Source organism: Lethenteron reissneri, chromosome 2 (assembly GCF_015708825.2).
Source record: "Lethenteron reissneri isolate LAM-NWPU_2019-01 chromosome 2, ASM1570882v1, whole genome shotgun sequence".
Lineage (NCBI taxonomy): Eukaryota > Metazoa > Chordata > Hyperoartia > Petromyzontiformes > Petromyzontidae > Lethenteron > Lethenteron reissneri.
This window is the reverse complement of record NC_083780.1, coordinates 12,171,490-12,190,889: the sequence shown is the minus strand read 5'-3', so window position 1 is coordinate 12,190,889 and position 19,400 is coordinate 12,171,490. Positions and strand designations below refer to the sequence as shown.

The following is a 19,400-nucleotide window of genomic DNA, read 5'->3' as shown; positions in this document are numbered from 1 at the left end:
ATTCTGAAAATAACGCGTCAGCAAATGTTGTGTTGGTCATTGGCGTTTCTTGTTTTGCTGATTCATCTTAATCTCCACCTTTGCAGCCTTTTCTAACGTAAGTTCTTCAATCATTTCCTGGAGTTAAAGAGGCAGACGGAAGCAACACCTAATACTGTATTAGGACAAGGAAGACGAATCGTGCATATTAATGTTTTTTGGAGCACTTTCTAAACGTGCGTTTGTTCTCAAACATTTAATTATCAATTAAACCATTGGCGCTCGTGCCAGGCGCGCAGGAGACACAATGGAGTAAAACAAAACGTAGACTCTGGTTCGATAACACGGGCATTGGCAAAATGGAATAAAAGCTGAAAAGTGTGCAAAGAAGCAACTTTGGAGTGCACGCTTGGAATTGCAGACAAAGGAACACGTGGATTCGATAACACGCGCACACGTTAAAGACATCGTATCGATTTAGGTAGAGGGGGTGGGGGGGCAGCACACGTTGCTAGATGGTATGGTACTCAGGCTTGTGGTCGAGACACGATGAACTAGAAGCCAAATAAGTAAGATTTAAAAACACATTTTTTAAAACACGCTTTTATGAAATGTACCCTACTCGTAATGGCAGAACTCCACGACTCCAGGAAGTGGCCCCGAAGCTTGCCATAACGTAAGGGACCCTGGCCAATTACAGCCAACGTCAGTTGACCGTGGCCAATTAGACCCAAGCCGAAACATAACATCTAAAAAAGAATGTTTAAAAATATATTTTGTTTTTTATGATAGAATATAGTATTGTCATCAGTATGACATAAGTATACCAAGTTTGCAGTCGATACCACATTGGGAAGTGGGTTAAAATTGAGTTACAAGATTTGAGGATACAACAACGACAACAACAACAGACAGAGTGAGTTAAATCAAAGCGTGTAGAAAGAGAATTCGTCCGAGAGAGGCCGTGCCGTCGCAGAGGAAGGATGGATGACATCGGCTCACTTTGAGAAGCTGGTGGATTTGTTTGTACGTGAAACTGAGATGGCGATGATTTGGAGACCTTCATACAGCAGTGGGTATATTATACCTGCATGATCGGTGTCCGAAACTTTAATTTCTAGTGATGTTACGATTCACCCACCCCTGGTGATTCGATACGTTTTCGAGATGAGATAAAAAAAATCGTAGCGGCATCTAGCGGCTGCAGGTATCACGCGAACTCCACATAAACGGATCTGACAGAGGGAGGTGGGCGTAGTGGTAAACGCACGTTTCTCCACGAACCTCCGCTAAATCCCCTTCCGCGGCTGACACAAGCGATATCTTCACAATTAAGCGATACCCTGCGTCGCCTGGTTCAATTAAAGCAATGCCCGTTGTGCAAATCCACAGCAACTATCCATGAAAATCTCCCCCGTCTCTATCCCCTCCACTTAAATAGTATTAATACTTTTCGATTTAAAGCTTTCGCGACTGCAGGCATTCATATTCTTGGTTCTTTCGGTAAAGTCACGTAGAAGGGAAATAATAAAAATATAAACAAATTTTTTTAAAAATATTTTTTAAACAAAATTGCAAGTTTATTTATTTATTATTTTATTATTTCCCTTCTACGTGACTTTACCGAAATAACCAAGAATATTATTCATAATTTCTATTTGAAACGCGCCCCCGCACTCTATAGTACAGTTTTCCTTTACTCTAGAAGAGAGATAGCAACTCAGAGGCGCGAGAAGGAAGCACAGTCGAGTGGGAAGGCAGCAGCCACGCGGCGTCAAACCCCCCCCCCCCCACCCCAACTGCAGAGCTCTGCCGTCCTCTACATATGAAGATGTGATCGGCCATTGAATTTGGAGGAAACCCGGAGCAAACGGCCTGTTCCCGCGTGCAGATGGAACAGGTGGAGTCCATTCTAGATTTGAAGCTTTCGTGACTGCAAGGATTCATACTCTTTAGTTTTTTCGGTAAAGTCACGTAGGTAAACACAAGCGCCCGAAACGTCGTGATTTAATTTAGTTGTTTTCATTTCATTTTTTTTTACCTACGTGACTTTACCGAAAAACCCAAAGAGTAGGTGGAGTCCACATTTTTAAAAATCCTTTATATTAAGTTCGCTTGCTTGCTTAGGACCATGCAAATCTTTCGGTCGTTTTTTAACCCACTTCCCGTGATCCAATCGAGCTGACATTTTCCACACAGACTCGTTGTGCGTGACAATTAATGTTCGTGAAAATTTTTCCCCAAAATTTTACACTTTTTAGGACAAAAATATTATATTTAATTACCAATTGCTTAATGGTGCAATGCAATCATCTGACCCATAGGTGGCAGCCATCTCAAGCCAGAGGACGAGAGGACTCTAGCCGCCACGCATATAAAGGATTTATAGTGAAAACCTTTGTTTTTACGGGTTATACTTATTCTGCACTGCCTTCTGGCAAGCCAGGGGTATGGGCACTTCCCCAACGCCCACCGGACTTGAGTTTTCACAACATTTGTGTGACCCCAGCCTCCGCAGTGCTGGGGATCACAGGTCAAGTGCATGGCCACCACCGACAGGTGAAATCAATGCAGTCCCCTTTAACCGGTATAGCACTTTAATAAAAAAAAAATCCTTCAATCAATACAGGAGGTACAGGCGCAGACCTGCAATAGCTTGTCCACGTCACTCATGGCGGAAGGGTCTTCGCTCGAGGGGAACTCTAGAGAGCCTGTCTACAGGGTGTTTGGCCTACTCTTCCAGTAGGCGAACCCAATCTCATCAGACCGCAATGCCATCGCGAGACCCGTTGCACCAGTGTTTTCATTTTTTTTTCAGTTTCATTTATTTGGTAGAGCCCCTGGTGAGCCATTCGGCTCTTGAATCGGGTGCAACCGCAACAAACAAAAACATGAACAAGAAAACATCTTAAAATGACAACGACAACATCTGAAAGCTTTTGACTCGTACGGTCCCCTTCCTCTCAACAGTGCGGCCCTTTGCGGCCAAGGCACCGCTGAATTAATTTGCAGAGAGGCTGAGATGTTGATAGTTCGGTTCCGGATGGCACTAGGGACTGTAGCAGGGTTGTAAGCCTGAGATGAAATAATTAGTTTGCAATAACAATGGGAATCGTTTACAGCGTTAGTTCCACCGCGAGATGAGGGCCTCTTTCCACGCCGTGGAATTCGGCCGTGGCGGTTGTTTGACCATACTTCACCACGCTGGTCAGTGGTGGTGGGCAGAGGGTTCTGCTGATGTTAGCCGTGGCCTGGAATTGAACTCGGGTTACCGGGGTTCACAAAGCGCAGTGATGCTCATCACTGCCATCATCATGACCCCACAGAATGAATTTGTGTGAGAGCTCTGCGTATTTACGATATAGAACGTTAAAAAATGTTTGTTGGGGGGGGGGGGGGGGGGTTGGTGGGGTGTGTGCAAAACGAAAAAAAACCCACACACACAAAAAGAAGCAACAAATAAAGTGCGTAACCGACAACATTCTTTTTTGCGACCGATTCAAATAACAATAATGAGAATAAAAAAAAGGTGCGAATAACGAATAACGGACTCTGGCTTTAAACAGAGAATCGGCCAGCACCCACCCCCCTTCCCATGCCCATATTAGGAAGGTCCAATCAAAAGAGAGGAAACGGGGGGGGGGGGCAAGTGGTGGGGCCCGGTGGGGGGGGGGGCCCAACGTGCAACGGTTATAATTTCAAACGGGGAGCGGCCAATCAGCGGCCTCCAAATTTGCCCCGCCTACGTCATGCCCATATATGGCGCCCACATTCAAAACTGAAAGGGTGGAGGATGCTATATATATATTTATTAAATAATAATGATGATTTTTTTTTTGGGGTGGATTCAGAACGGAGTTCTTCTTAAAAATGCATTTTCTATACAGTATATATAACAATAATAAAGGTGATTCCTTTGTCAAACGTGCATTTGAGGCTTATGGCTCAATTGTGTATACGCCCTGGAGACAGAGTGGTGGAAATTGTACGTTCCTATGACGGGGGATTGAGTTTATCCACAAGGAACTTTTATGATTTCACCATCAAAAGAATAAATAACAAAAGCATATAAAACCGAGATAACTTTGCTCATAACTGCAGGGGGACATAGAAGTGAGTTAATCAAGGGTAAGGCGACGAGACAGCGGGCAGAGAACAAGATTTTGACAATATGAGATTAATAAATCGTAAACGTTATCGCTTAATTTTAAATAAAAAAAACAGCCAATAAGCGTTCAGTACACGGCGCACCGCCCATTTTATGCCCAAACAAGGCGCCTTAATTGAGTTTAATAATAAAAAAATAAAATATATTCTTTTCCTTCTAACGGGTCGCGCTTTTGCATTTTATAAGCCGCTTTTTGAAAGAAAAAAAAAATATCAACGTCAAACATTGAACTCCATGTCCATATAAAGGCGCCATAATTTAAAAATTAAAAGACAACCAATCACGATTTGTTTTCGGGTCGCGAGCCCCCCCTTCACCCCTCCCCTCAGATCCCCCACACCCCCCAAGCCCCCCCCCCCTAAGCCCCCCCCCCACCACGCCCGCTCATATTTAAGCACCTGTGGGTTGGGGGGGGGGCAAAAAAAACCCGCGCGTAGCTTCCCCAGCCAGCCAATCACATCGCGTGGATTTCACCCCCCCCCCCCACACACCCACCAACCCCCCCCCCCCAACAGCCCCGCCCCGCAGCCGGCTCGGGGTGTATTAAAAAAAGCGCGCGCTTATTCAAAAAGACGTCTCCAGCCAATCGCGTGGCTCCGTTCGCTCGCCCCGCCCACGCCATGCCCTTATAAGGCGCGAAAATTTGAAATTTTAGCGCGGCGGTTTGTCCCAGGGTGCAGCGCGTCGCGACGCTAACGGCCGCGCGTCGCCCCGCCGCCACAGGCGCCCGGCGCCCGGCGCCGCCGCCTCCCCGCGCCGCCCGCGGTTTTTTCCCGTGAATTTTTCTCCGCGGATTTTTCGCATTCGCCGGGACGCGGGGGCCACGACACCGCCCTCAGCCTTCTCGCTCCTCCTCGCCTCTTCCTCCTCCGCCGCTCGCTCGCTCGCTCGCCCCGCGGGGTGAGAAAAGTGGCGAACGCCGCGTCGCGCACACACGCCACGCACGTGGGTGGCGCAGGGCGCACCACGCCGGCAGGTAGACAGGCAGAGCGAGAGACACGTGGACGGGGGAGATGGGCAGACAGGCGGGCAGATAGCGAGATGGGAGATAGACACACACACACACGTGTGTGACGGTGGAGATTTACGTACAGGCACGCAGACAGCGGACAGTCAGATAGCCAGCGAGGTGGAATGGAAGATAGACACGCAGACGAAGTTGGGAGATGACACACAGACGAGGTGGGAGATGACACACAGACGAGGTGGGAGATGACACACAGACGAAGTGGGAGATGACACAGACGAGGTGGGAGATGACACACAGACGAAGTGGGAGATGACACACAGACGAAGTGGGAGATGACACACAGACGAGGTGGGAGATGACACAGACGAAGTGGGAGATGACACGCAGACGAGGTGGGAGATGACACACAGACGAAGTGGGAGATGACACAGACGAAGTGGGAGATGACACACAGACGAGGTGGGAGATGACACACAGACGAAGTGGGAGATGACACACAGACGAGGTGGGAGATGACACACAGACGAGGTGGGAGATGACACACAGACGAGGTGGGAGATGACACACAGACGAGGTGGGAGATGACACAGACGAAGTGGGAGATGACACAGACGAGGTGGGAGATGACACACAGACGAAGTGGGAGATGACACGCAGACGAGGTGGGAGATGACACACAGACGAAGTGGGAGATGACACACAGACGAGGTGGGAGATGACACACAGACGAGGTGGGAGATGACACACAGACGAGGTGGGAGATGACACACAGACGAGGTGGGAGATGACACACAGACGAAGTGGGAGATGACACACAGACGAGGTGGGAGATGACACACAGACGAGGTGGGAGATGACACACAGACGAGGTGGGAGATGACACACAGACGAGGTGGGAGATGACACACAGACGAGGTGGGAGATGACACACAGACGAGGTGGGAGATGACACACAGACGAGGTGGGAGATGACACACAGACGAAGTGGGAGATGACACACAGACGAGGTGGGAGATGACACACAGACGAAGTGGGAGATGACACACAGACGAGGTGGGAGATGACACACAGACGAGGTGGGAGATGACACACAGACGAAGTGGGAGATGACACACAGACGAGGTGGGAGATGACACACAGACGAGGTGGGAGATGACACACAGACGAGGTGGGAGATGACACACAGACGAGGTGGGAGATGACACACAGACGAGGTGGGAGATGACACACAGACGAGGTGGGAGATGACACACAGACGAGGTGGGAGATGACACACAGACGAGGTGGGCGATGACACACAGACGAGGTGGGAGATGACACAGAGGAGGTGGGAGATGACACACAGACGAGGAGGGAGATGACACAGACGAGGTGGGAGATGACACACAGACGAGGAGGGAGATGACACACAGACGAGGAGGGAGATGACACACAGACGAGGAGGGAGATGACACACAGACGAGGTGGGAGATGACACACAGACGAGGTGGGAGATGACACACAGACGAGGTGGGAGATGACACACATACGAGGTGGGAGATGACACACAGACGAGGTGGGAGATGACACACAGACGAGGTGGGAGATGACACAGACGAGGTGGGAGATGACACACAGACGAGGTGGGAGATGACACACAGACGAGGTGGGAGATGACACACAGACGAGGTGGGAGATGACACAGACGAGGTGGGAGATGACACAGACGAGGTGGGAGATGACACACAGACGAGGTGGGAGATGACACAGACGAGGTGGGAGATGACACAGACGAGGTGGGAGATGACACAGACGAGGTGGGAGATGACACAGACGAGGTGGGAGATGACACGAGACGAGGTGGGAGATGACACGCAGACGAGGTGGGAGATGACACGCAGACGAGGTGGGAGATGACACCAGACGAGGTGGGAGATGACACAGACGAGGTGGGAGATGACACAGACGAGGTGGGAGATGACACAGACGAGGTGGGAGATGACACAGACGAGGTGGGAGATGACACGCAGACGAGGTGGGAGATGACACAGCAGACGAGGTGGGAGATGACACAGACGAGGTGGGAGATGACACAGACGAGGTGGGAGATGACACAGACGAGGTGGGAGATGACACAGACGAGGTGGGAGATGACACCAGACGAGGTGGGAGATGACACACAGACGAGGTGGGAGATGACACAGACGAGGTGGGAGATGACACAGACGAGGTGGGAGATGACACACAGACGAGGTGGGAGATGACACACAGACGAGGTGGGAGATGACACACAGACGAAGTGGGAGATGACACACAGACGAGGTGGGAGATGACACAGACGAGGTGGGAGATGACACACAGACGAGGTGGGAGATGACACACAGACGAGGTGGGAGATGACACAGACGAGGTGGGAGATGACACAGACGAGGTGGGAGATGACACAGACGAGGTGGGAGATGACACAGACGAGGTGGGAGATGACACGCAGACGAGGTGGGAGATGACACACAGACGAGGTGGGAGATGACACAGACGAGGTGGGAGATGACACAGACGAGGTGGGAGATGACACAGACGAGGTGGGAGATGACACACAGACGAGGTGGGAGATGACACACAGACGAAGTGGGAGATGACACACAGACGAGGTGGGAGATGACACAGACGAGGTGGGAGATGACACAGACGAGGTGGGAGATGACACAGACGAGGTGGGAGATGACACACAGACGAGGTGGGAGATGACACACAGACGAGGTGGGAGATGACACGCAGACGAGGTGGGAGATGACACGCAGACGAGGTGGGAGATGACACAGACGAGGTGGGAGATGACACGCAGACGAGGTGTGAGATGACACGCAGACGAGGTGGGAGATGACACAGACGAGGTGGGAGATGACACGCAGACGAGGTGTGAGATGACACGCAGACGAGGTGGGAGATGACACGCAGACGAGGTGGGAGATGACACGCAGACGAGGGTGGGAGATGACACGCAGACGAGGTGGGAGATGACACGCAGACGAGGTGGGAGATGACACGCAGACGAGGTGGGAGATGACACGCAGACGAGGTGGGAGATGACACACAGACGAAGTGGGAGATGACACACAGACGAGGTGGGAGATGACACACAGACGAGGTGGGAGATGACACACAGACGAGGTGGGAGATGACACACAGACGAGGTGGGAGATGACACACAGACGAGGTGGGAGATGACACACAGACGAGGTGGGAGATGACACACAGACGAGGTGGGAGATGACACACAGACGAGGTGGGAGATAGACACACAGACGAGGTGGGATCGAACACCGACGGTGGAGATGACACACAGACGAGGTGGGAGATGACACACAGACGAAGAGGGAGATGACACGCAGACGAGAGGGAGATGACACGCAGACGAGGTGGGAGATGACACACAGACGAGGTGGGAGATGACACACAGACGAGGTGGGAGATGACACACAGACGAGGAGGGAGATGACACACAGACGAGGAGGGAGATGACACACAGACGAGGTGGGAGATGACACACAGACGAGGTGGGAGATGACACACAGACGAGGTGGGAGATGACACACATACGAGGTGGGAGATGACACACAGACGAGGTGGGAGATGACACACAGACGAGGTGGGAGATGACACAGACGAGGTGGGAGATGACACACAGACGAGGTGGGAGATGACACACAGACGAGGTGGGAGATGACACAGACGAGGTGGGAGATGACACAGACGAGGTGGGAGATGACACACAGACGAGGTGGGAGATGACACACAGACGAGGTGGGAGATGACACAGACGAGGTGGGAGATGACACAGACGAGGTGGGAGATGACACAGACGAGGTGGGAGATGACACAGACGAGGTGGGAGATGACACGCAGACGAGGTGGGAGATGACACGCAGACGAGGTGGGAGATGACACGCAGACGAGGTGGGAGATGACACAGACGAGGTGGGAGATGACACAGACGAGGTGGGAGATGACACAGACGAGGTGGGAGATGACACAGACGAGGTGGGAGATGACACAGACGAGGTGGGAGATGACACGCAGACGAGGTGGGAGATGACACACAGACGAGGTGGGAGATGACACAGACGAGGTGGGAGATGACACAGACGAGGTGGGAGATGACACAGACGAGGTGGGAGATGACACGTGGGAGATGACACAGACGAGGTGGGAGATGACACACAGACGAGGTGGGAGATGACACACAGACGAGGTGGGAGATGACACAGACGAGGTGGGAGATGACACAGACGAGGTGGGAGATGACACACAGACGAGGTGGGAGATGACACACAGACGAGGTGGGAGATGACACACAGACGAAGTGGGAGATGACACACAGACGAGGTGGGAGATGACACAGACGAGGTGGGAGATGACACACAGACGAGGTGGGAGATGACACACAGACGAGGTGGGAGATGACACAGACGAGGTGGGAGATGACACAGACGAGGTGGGAGATGACACAGACGAGGTGGGAGATGACACAGACGAGGTGGGAGATGACACGCAGACGAGGTGGGAGATGACACACAGACGAGGTGGGAGATGACACAGACGAGGTGGGAGATGACACAGACGAGGTGGGAGATGACACACAGACGAGGTGGGAGATGACACACAGACGAGGTGGGAGATGACACACAGACGAAGTGGGAGATGACACACAGACGAGGTGGGAGATGACACAGACGAGGTGGGAGATGACACAGACGAGGTGGGAGATGACACACAGACGAGGTGGGAGATGACACACAGACGAGGTGGGAGATGACACACAGACGAGGTGGGAGATGACACGCAGACGAGGTGGGAGATGACACGCAGACGAGGTGGGAGATGACACAGACGAGGTGGGAGATGACACGCAGACGAGGTGTGAGATGACACGCAGACGAGGTGGGAGATGACACAGACGAGGTGGGAGATGACACGCAGACGAGGTGTGAGATGACACGCAGACGAGGTGGGAGATGACACGCAGACGAGGTGGGAGATGACACGCAGACGAGGTGGGAGATGACACGCAGACGAGGTGGGAGATGACACGCAGACGAGGTGGGAGATGACACGCAGACGAGGTGGGAGATGACACGCAGACGAGGTGGGAGATGACACACAGACGAAGTGGGAGATGACACACAGACGAGGTGGGAGATGACACACAGACGAGGTGGGAGATGACACACAGACGAGGTGGGAGATGACACACAGACGAGGTGGGAGATGACACACAGACGAGGTGGGAGATGACACACAGACGAGGTGGGAGATGACACACAGACGAGGTGGGAGATGACACACAGACGAGGTGGGAGATAGACACACAGACGAGGTGGGAGATGACACACAGACGAGGTGGGAGATGACACACAGACGAAGAGGGAGATGACACGCAGACGAAGAGGGAGATGACACGCAGACGAGGTGGGAGATGACACACAGACGAGGTGGGAGATGACACACAGACGAGGTGGGAGATGACACACAGACGAGGTGGGAGATAGACACACAGACGAGGTGGGAGATGACACACAGACGAGGTGGGAGATGACACACAGACGAGGTGGGAGATGACACACAGACGAGGTGGGAGATGACACACAGACGAGGTGGGAGATGACACACAGACGAGGTGGGAGATGACACACAGACGAAGAGGGAGATGACACACAGACGAGGTGGGAGATGACACACAGACGAAGTGGGAGATGACACACAGACGAGGTGGGAGATGACACGCAGACGAGGTGGGAGATGACACACAGACGAGGTGGGAGATGACACACAGACGAGGTGGGAGATGACACGCAGACGAGGTGGGAGATGACACACAGACGAGGTGGGAGATGACACACAGACGAGGTGGGAGATGACACACAGACGAGGTGGGAGATGACACACAGACGAGGTGGGAGATGACACAGACGAGGTGGGAGATGACACGCAGACGAGGTGGGAGATGACACGCAGACGAGGTGGGAGATGACACACAGACGAGGTGGGAGATGACACACAGACGAGGTGGGAGATGACACACAGACGAGGTGGGAGATGACACACAGACGAGGTGGGAGATGACACGCAGACGAGGTGGGAGATGACACGCAGACGAGGTGGGAGATGACACACAGACGAGGTGGGAGATGACACACAGACGAGGTGGGAGATGACACACAGACGAGGTGGGAGATGACACACAGACGAGGTGGGAGATGACACACAGACGAGGTGGGAGATGACACACAGACGAGGTGGGAGATGACACAGACGAGGTGGGAGATGACACACAGACGAAGTGGGAGATGACACACAGACGAGGTGGGAGATGACACACAGACGAGGTGGGAGATGACACAGACGAGGTGGGAGATGACACGCAGACGAGGTGGGAGATGACACACAGACGAGGTGGGAGATGACACAGACGAAGTGGGAGATGACACACAGACGAGGTGGGAGATGACACGCAGACGAGGTGGGAGATGACACACAGACGAGGTGGGAGATGACACACAGACGAGGTGGGAGATGACACACAGACGAGGTGGGAGATGACACACAGACGAGGTGGGAGATGACACACAGACGAGGTGGGAGATGACACACAGACGAGGTGGGAGATGACACACAGACGAGGTGGGAGATGACACACAGACGAGGTGGGAGATGACACACAGACGAGGTGGGAGATGACACCAGACGAGGTGGGAGATGACACACAGACGAGGTGGGAGATGACACAGACGAGGTGGGAGATGACACAGACGAGGTGGGAGATGACACACAGACGAGGTGGGAGATGACACACAGACGAGGTGGGAGATGACACACAGACGAGGTGGGAGATGACACGCAGACGAGGTGGGAGATGACACGCAGACGAGGTGGGAGATGACACGCAGACGAGGTGGGAGATGACACACAGACGAGGTGGGAGATGACACACAGACGAGGTGGGAGATGACACACAGACGAGGTGGGAGATGACACACAGACGAGGTGGGAGATGACACGCAGACGAGGTGGGAGATGACACGCAGACGAGGTGGAGATGACACACAGACGAGGTGGGAGATGACACACAGACGAGGTGGGAGATGACACACAGACGAGGTGGGAGATGACACACAGACGAGGTGGGAGATGACACACAGACGAGGTGGGAGATGACACACAGACGAGGTGGGAGATGACACACAGACGAGGTGGGAGATGACACACAGACGAAGTGGGAGATGACACACAGACGAGGTGGGAGATGACACACAGACGAGGTGGGAGATGACACGCAGACGAGGTGGGAGATGACACGCAGACGAAGTGGGAGATGACACAGACGAAGAGGGAGATGACACACAGACGAGGTGGGAGATGACACACAGACGAGGTGGGAGATGACACACAGACGAGGTGGGAGATGACACACAGACGAGGTGGGAGATGACACACAGACGAGGTGGGAGATGACACACAGACGAGGTGGGAGATGACACACAGACGAGGTGGGAGATGACACACAGACGAGGTGGGAGATGACACACAGACGAGGTGGGAGATGACACACAGACGAAGTGGGAGATGACACAGACGAGGTGGGAGATGACACACAGACAGACCGGGTGATTTGCGGGTACCTGGGGAAATCCAGGAGAGACAAACGGAGGAGGGTTAAGATAGACAGACTCACACAGACTTCGCGATCGGATAACACAGACAAGATGAGATGCACGCACATTCTGCCAATACGAGCACACAAAGACAAGGGCAGAGAGACGGACGCGGACATTGACAAGCTGATAGGGGAAGAGGATGGACCGTGATGGTGGCGGGGTAGGGGAGGAGGGATGCAGACGGACTTTACATACGTGGTGAGAGATGTTACGTAGAGAGACAATTCTGGTTGGGATGAGACGAGTCTGGGATGAGATGAGTTTGGTTGGGATGAGATGAGTTTGGTTGGGATGGCATGAGACTGGTTGGGATGAGATGAGTTGGTTGGGATGAGTTGGTTGGGATGAGAGGAGTTGGTTGGGATGAGATGAGTTGGTTGGGATGAGATGAGTTGGTTGGGATGGGACTGGTTGGGATGAGATGAGTTGGTTGGGATGAGATGAGTTGGTTGGAATGAGATGAGTTGGTTGGGATGAGATGAGTTGGTTGGGATGAGAGGAGTTGGTTGGGATGAGATGAGTTGGTTGGGATGGGACTGGTTGGGATGAGAGGAGTTGGTTGGGATGAGATGAGTTGGTTGGGATGAGATGAGTTGGTTGGGATGAGATGAGTTGGTTGGGATGAGATGAGTTGGTTGGGATGAGTTGGTTGGGATGAGAGGAGTTGGTTGGGATGAGATGAGTTGGTTGAGATGAGTTGGTTGGGATGAGATGAGTTGGTTGGGATGAGATGGGTTGGGTTGGGATGAGTTGGTTGGGATGAGTTGGTTGGGATGAGATGAGTTGGTTGGGATGAGAGACGAAGTCTGGTTGGGATGAGATGAGACTGTCAGGGTTGGGGGCAAGAGGAGTCAGGTCGGTAGACGGGACGTGACGAGAGAGACACCCCGAGACAACCACGGGGAGTAGCTGCCGGTAGAGACGGGGGTGTACAGCATAAGAGAGGGAGGTGGATATATCGGCTGTGGCGACCAGCAGAGACGGACAATATTGTGACGGACAACGGTGACACGAGGACTGGGGCACACGGGGTAAAGAGAGACACGGTGACGAGCGAGAGAGAGACAGGGAGATCTATTTTGTCTATGTATGCACAAAGAGAGACGCGGGCAAAGCATTGCGGATGGAGGGAGGAAAAGAGACGCGTTGAGACATGTTCGGACAGGGATAGAGGACGAAACAAGAGACAGGGGGGAGACAGGATGGACTCCAGGAGATAATAGACACACGGGTTGGGCATTGAGAGAGACGTGGACAACTTTATCTGACGCTCTGAGAAAAAATATGAATGGGAACTGTTTTACAATCGGTTAGACAAACGCAACGATAGAGTGAAGACGGGTAAGAAACGCGGGTACAGACACATAGGGGGGGGGAGGAGCAAGGTGTCTTGGTTTTTCCCAGGTGAGACCACGCTTAGACAAGTCTGAATGATAGAGATCGTATCTTGGGGTGGGAGGTGGTATATACAAAATATCGTGAGACACAGAATCCTTTCTTGCGAGGCAGTCTCAATGATTTTTGGAGAGACAATTTGGAGACGAACCTCGGACGGGGGAAGGACACGAGATGGGTTTATAAAGTTGTAGAAAACACAGACGGACATACACGTGGAGACGGGACACGCTCATTATGAAGTCTACACACGCGTTATTTTAAGTCCACTGTGTTCATCACCGCGCTGAGATTTGTTTAAGTGTATCACTACATTTTGAAAAAAAGTTTCAGTTCGCTGCAGTGATTTGTGTGTAATAACCCTATAACGGGCCCTGTCTCCGTTAGGCAGTGTGTGTGTGTGTAACAAGTGTTAAGGTGCCTTCATTTGAAAGTCTGGCAAGTGGTATTTGATTAGTCTTGTCGGCCGTGTAAGGTATAAAATGCAGTGTCGTGTTCTACTCTAGCTGCTGTTGGGAACTTTAGTGAAATGCCTCGAAGTGATATGGAAAATTGGTCATCTGCTAACCTCGTACTGAACCAGTGTTGGTTAAAGTGGTCAGTGACGTTGTAAATCCTTTGCTGGATGAATGATAAAGTACGGCTTTGCGTGTAATTTTACCGCACTCATGCCCTGCCTGCTAGCTTAATTGATTGATTTGACAGCGTGTAACTTGTAGCAGCTACTTGGGGCGTATGCTACGCGCTTAATTGAGACGCAGAACTTTTTTGAACGGCCGTGGGACTGTTTGAAGCTTTGCTTGGGGGTTTGATTCATTATCTCGGGCGCAATTAGCGAGCGTGGGGAGCGTGGGGAGGGGGGTTAATATAATGAATTGTTAACGAAGAGGGCTGGTGTCGTGGTACGAAACGTTTTGAGTGATTGGTCTTCGTTTGCGTCGCCTGGTGAATGGAATCTTGATTTGGCTGGCAAAGAAAGTTTGAAAAAGGCGGTTGAGTCGGAGTTGAATTTGGGGCGGGAAAAGGCAGAGATTTTAGCTCTAAAGTGGCCGTGTATAGCCGTGGCCGTGTATAGCCTCGTCTGTACGGGGCCCCCATCCACTTGCGATGATTGTTTGATGGTGGTGGTGATGTTGGTGATGGTTGATGATGATGACTGGCCGTTCACGGATTTTTTTTTATTTGTTGATATTTTTTGCGAATTGTTGGTATTTACATGTCGAAGAGAAATTTTGTTGAGTTTTTTTGGCTCACGTTTTTTTGGTTTGATGTAAGTTTGTTAGTTAATAGCCGCCTAACTTTTTTTATTTTCAGTTACATCTGTGTACATATGGATGTATTGTGATAAATGTGTGTGTGTGTTTTTTGTAAGAGTATCCGTTAATTTGGCGTGTCATAATGCCAGTACAGTACTGCTACAGTTAATGTTACGGTCGTTAATTATTATTTTGTGATTCCACATCATCACGCCATGTTGTGTATAGTTTTATGGGGAAAAAAAATGTCGAAAGACCCCAGATATTCGACTGTGTGGTTCTCAACAAGTGCAGGGTATTAAGCACGACACGGCCACCTAAATGATCACACGAATTAATTTCCCCTCCCATCATGCGCCTAACAACACTCCCAACTCCATAACAAACCCATAGGACAAAACAAAAGCCGCCGAATTGCAGATTATAGCGTTTCTACAAATTCAAAAACACATTCTCCCGTTTTTTTTTAAATTGCTGTACGTTAAGTGATGTCATGAAGGGTTCACACGAGGTCAGGACGTAAGTTCAAGATCAATGACATTGAGCAGAAGATGGTAGTAGTAGTTCGTGTGACATGTTCAGTTTGGTTGTCCTCAAATTTCCTCTGCTGTGGAAGAAGTCCTTCACCTGTACTCATCTGTCATCGGGCATGATCGATCCACTGCTGGCTGAGGCCACCCCAAATCTTAACAAAACGAGGCATATGGCCAGGTCGGCTTGGGACACCCACCACGATATTCCGATCACTTTTTTTTCTCCAAAGTGTGCGGCCCTTGAGTCGTGGGGTGTTTTTAACATTAACGTACAACACCAACCAACCCACGGTGACCAACGACTACAATAGTTATTGCAAAGCATTTGAAAGCGGCTCATCATCTTCCTTCACGTCGGTAAAATAGGTACCCACTTTGTGGAAAGTTTAACGAGTGGCCGATGAGTGTTTCCCATCGATTGTCGCGTGTTCAAGCGATCTTGGCGTATAGGCCACACAGCTCAACGAACCCTCTTGAAAATATCATAACGTTTTTAACTTTACTCTGGGATCTAGCGCCTTAAATAATTTGGTGATGCTGCGCTGGTGTCTTCCTTTTTAGCGCGATAATCACGTGTTTCTCGCCTCCAGGTTGTTTCCTCCTGTATTGAAAAAAAAAGCTTTAACAACTAACATTTACAGCGTTACAGCTGAGCTTTGAGGGTGTTAATGCGTTAGCGCTGTCCGTCTGTACAATAAAATGTCATATAAATGACGTACGTGACATTTATGTCGTGGGAATGGCGTTTTATCATCGAGTTGTGTTGCTGTTAGGGAGTTGCCCTCTGGAGTCGGCACAACTGCGCAAGTTTAACGAACGGGGTTTTTAAAAAACCATCACGGTCAAACTAAAAAGACGTCGCATTTTTGCATCACTCTATTCCTTTGCGTATTTTGAAGAGCGACTTGTACGGACACGTTACATTCAAAAGCCGTTCGTGTCAATAGATTAGATTGTGTTTTTTTCTTCTTCCCAAAAAGACATCGTCAGGCTACCGTGTGTTGAGGCCATGATCAATCACATCAGTCAACAGTGTGATTTAGCGGGCGTATCGCTATGCATCGCCGTGGCGCGGTTGGGTTACGTACGGCGCGAAAGAAGTTTAACACGCATGTATAGAATGCGCGCTACGGAGCCTGGCAACACGAGTTAGATTCTGTTAAACTTATCCGCGCCTCGAGGGATGATGCCGAGTATGATGTGCCGAGACGACCCCTTGCCTCCTCCCAATCGGGAATCGAACACGCGTGCTTCAGCCCACAGTGCAACGTGGTCAAGCTGTCACATGCAAAGCTACGAACTCACGTCCGATTAAGTTTGATTCCAGGCCACGGCTACCAACTAAAGTGGCGAGTGATAGCTGCTGCACCCGGTCTTGGGCATCGAACCCCCTTCACGAATTCGCACTTTGCCAGCGTGATAAAGTATGGTCAGACAATCCAAGCTACTGGACATCCGTGTGTAGGAAGGCCATCATTCGGCAAAGAGTTGTAAAGATACGGAGATTTTACTGTAGTGTAAACTACAACCGACTCTTATCGAGGCGTCTTTCCTGTCGGCAATTGTTCAGCAACGTTAGGTTTTATTATACAATATAGAACCCTGAGACGCCGTCTCCGTGGTGGCCCCGAGCGAATTGGTGCCAATTCTACATTCCTATGGACGAGGACCAGTGAATCCATCGGACAACAAACGTTGCTTCCCCAAATCAGAATGCCTCTTTCTGTAAAACGCAGTGACACCTTCATCATAAGCCATGATCATTCCACTGTTTAATAAAGGCCTCCCTTATACACCTTCTGTGAGTATAGGCCCCAAGCAGGAGGCGCGTTTTGATAGTCAAAAAATAGATAATAATGTAGCGTAACCCTTTGATAATCTACTGCTGGATGAATGCCTCCCCACCTCTTTGTCATTCACGGCGGTTGTTTGGCCATAATTCAGGCTGGTTGGTCAGTTGCGAGTTGGGTGGGCCACCCAGGTTCGGTTCAGACATCAATCGCCACTGCTGTGTCAGCCTTGTGGTTCAGCTGGTCCTACTCGGAAGGGCTCAAGTTCGATTCATGGTCAGTCGTGGGGTAGTGCGTGGGGTGGTGCGTGGGGTGGAAGGGGGGGGGTCGACTCGTATACCGGTCAAAGTCATACATCATTCTTGGCACGTAGATAAAATAGATACCGCTTTGTGGAAAGTTTAACAGTTGTCGTTTTGTAGGATGAGTGGTTCCGTCATGGGATCGTGGAATGTCCACCATCGATCACCTGCGCTTGTATTGTTTTGCAGGCGAACATTGTTTATTGTACTTAACTAACCCCCAATGACCAGCGTGGTGAAGTATGGTCAAAATAACCCCCATGCGATGATTGATAAATGATCCAAAGTAGCAGAAGTTGTACTTGCTTAACGTTATAACATCGCATTTATCGAAGCTTACCATACGCAGTAACTTAACCAAGATAACGTTGACGGCAGGTTTAATTAAACGTAACAACGAGGTTTAAAAAAATAACCACACAAAGTATTCGCATGTCTATGGGCGATGCTCGGGCAGTGCAAGGATTCTCGCAATGAGTTTGGGTTGTGTGGTGACCAAAGTCATCCCAGCGCTGCAAATCCCGTGGACGGTCCTCCCGAGACTCGGGCTCATCAGCAATTTCTGGTGTGTTTGGTGGGGGTGGGTGGGAGGGAGAATGATTCTTAATTTCTATATGTTTTAAAATCTATCGGTTCTGACCATATTTCCGACCACACGGACCGTTGCGTTTTTGAAATTAACCCTTTGCGAGCCCGAGGGAGGGCAGAGTGGAGGCTGCTGATGCGTTGCGCGACGGGGTCTCTCATTGCACGCTCTCTTATCTTCTTTGTGCCGTTACCATCTTGCAAACGAGTTGTAGAATTCAGCAACAAAGCCCCCCCTCCCCCTCAAGATCAATACAGCCCCCCTATCTCTGCCCCCCCAAGCCCCCCCTTCGGGGTTTGTACAACTTTGTTTTCATCCCTGTTTATGGGTCACGCCAGTCGAACACAATTTACCAAAAGCGTCGTTCGCCAAGCACGTGTGTGTGTGTGTGTGAGCTATGGTTGTTGACCATCGTGGTGAAGTATGGTCAAAAAGCCAGCCACGCACGGGGTAGGGAGGCCCTCATCCAGCAGTAGATAGACAAAATTACTGCACATGCACAAACGTGTAGTTTATTTTCATTCGCTGACTTAATTTTTTTCGATGGATAGAACTTGCCACTCACTCATTGGAATGTTCGAAATGTCTTTGCAGATTGCATATCGAATTAATTTACATTGTAGGTCTATATCTCATGTTTATATAATGGGACAACTGTTTAACTCGTGTGACAAGTTCACTTTATTGTTTGTGCGGCTCAAGCGTATAATTGGCTTTTGTTTGCGTG

General features: G+C 50.8%; 1 long non-coding RNA gene across 1 annotated transcript in view; it reads left to right on the top strand.

Moving 5' to 3' along the window:
• The first annotated feature begins 4,848 nt into the window (after positions 1–4,848).
• The window catches only part of LOC133344016 (uncharacterized), a 55,408-nt gene continuing 40,856 nt past the window's right edge, over positions 4,849–19,400 (top strand). Inside the window, exon 1 of the long non-coding RNA XR_009755299.1 lies at positions 4,849–5,047. This is a non-coding gene — a long non-coding RNA (uncharacterized LOC133344016). The remainder of the gene's footprint in view (positions 5,048–19,400) is intronic.